Below are 1888 nucleotides of genomic sequence, written 5' to 3'. Positions count from 1 at the left end.
CTAAATGAAACCAAGGGTGGGATGGGGGGGGTGATTTGGGTGTTTTTTTTTTATTTTTACTTTTTATTCTGATTCTGATTCTTTCCGGTGTAAGGAAAATGTTCAAAAATAGATTGGGGTTGCTAGGGAAGGATTCCGCTTGCTCCGCTATGGCTGCAATTCCCCCCGACTCCTGGCAGCCGCCCAACGTCTACTTGGAGACCAGGTCGAGGTGGTGCATCCATCTACGGCAAGCAGTTTGAAGATGAGCTTCATCCAGACTTGAAATTCACGGGGGCTGGAATTCTTGCAATGGCTAATGCAGGACCAGACACCAATGGCAGCCAGTTCTTTGTGACCCTGGCCCCCACCCAGTGGCTTGACGGCAAACACACCATTTTTGGCCGGGTGTGCCAAGGCATAGGAATGGTGAATCGAGTGGGAATGGTAGAAACAAACTCTCAGGACCGCCCTGTGGACGATGTGAAGATCGTCAAGGCCTACCCTTCTGCATAGACTTGCCGTCCTCTTGGCCAGATCTTTGGGTCCTCTGAGATGGCCCCGTGAACCAGCTTAAAGATGATCTGGAACGACATGTAACTCTAAACGTCATTCTGGCCTTACAAATCACGGAGCTGAGGAAGCCTGGGTCTTGGGTGAGTTAAGAGATAGAAGTGTATTTTAACAGAATGCTTGTTCTCTCTTCTCCCAGTGCCTGCATTGACAGAGCATTTGTAGAAATGCCCATACAAGGTCATGCACAAGTTACTGCTAACTGCAAATGATCCATACTGCTTCTTCTTGTGAGTGTCTACTCTGATCCACTTGGAAAAAAATGAAGCAAGATCTGTCTATCTGTGGTGTCCAACCAAACTCTTCCTGGGGGAGATTTATATTCTGGCCTGCCTCTCTTGCAGTCTTTGGTGGCTGACAACCACAGAATTCAAGACCAAGGAGTGTCTGCCAGCCTGCTTAACTCTGTGCACACCCTATTTCAGTCTCCTACATTTGGTCTTCCAAGGAAAGTTTGCATCTCTCTCTGTTTTCCTTCTCAAAACCAGAGCATCAACACTGCTGTTTCTGACACTTAGACATCCCACGCAAAGCCACATTGAATTTTTGCCAAATGAAAAATGCATCCAACAATCAAGTTTCTAAGAAGGTGTCAAGTGGGGAATGATAATGCGTAATAATCAAGAAATGAATTTATAAAGAGACAGCAGAAGCTATGACCATTTTTTCCCCAGGAAGTAGTGGAAATCTGTAGTAAAAGCACAAGGCGAGACTGAATTCTCCTTAAAAAGCAGCATTCTCATATAGGAGAAAGGCACCACTTAGATTTTTTTTTTCATCTAAGACTTTAGAGAAACCAGATGAGATTTTTATTTTATTATTTTTTTAATCTTCCTGTTGTTTTGTTTTGCTTTGTTTTTGAGGAGGGATAGGGATAAGAGGAACAATACATTAATACATACATAATACATAGAAACTTCCAAAATAAAATGCCACTGATGGTGGAAAAAAAAAAAAAAATAGATTGGGGTGATGAATGCACAACTGTAAGATGGTACTGTGAACAGCTGATTGTACATCATGGATGATTGTATGGTATGTGAATAATGTGAATATATCTCAATAAAACTGAATTTAAAAAAAAAAAATTCAACCTCCATAAGAGGAGGGGCTTTGTCTCTTTCACTACCATATCTGCGACACCTAGACCAGTGCCTGCATACAGGAGATGTTCGATAAATATGTGTGGAATGAATGAATAAATGAATGAATGATTATTCAACAAACATTCAGTTAACACTTATCCATCAAGAACTATGATAGGTATTGTGGGTGACAGAGACAAGATAAGGTCCCTGCCCTGGAGGGGTTCACAGGAGGAAAACAGATATTAAAT

At 42.1% G+C, this 1888-nt stretch overlaps 1 pseudogene; it reads left to right on the top strand.

Moving 5' to 3' along the window:
• Positions 1-149: 149 nt before the first annotated feature.
• LOC119526017 lies at positions 150-1488 on the top strand (annotated as a pseudogene).
• The last annotated feature ends 400 nt before the right edge of the window (positions 1489-1888 follow it).

The sequence above is a fragment of the Choloepus didactylus genome, unplaced genomic scaffold, assembly GCF_015220235.1.
Source record: "Choloepus didactylus isolate mChoDid1 unplaced genomic scaffold, mChoDid1.pri zz_scaffold_211_ctg1, whole genome shotgun sequence".
NCBI lineage: Eukaryota > Metazoa > Chordata > Mammalia > Pilosa > Megalonychidae > Choloepus > Choloepus didactylus.
Note: the sequence above shows the minus strand (reverse complement) of the source record. Positions and strands in the feature narration are given on the sequence as shown.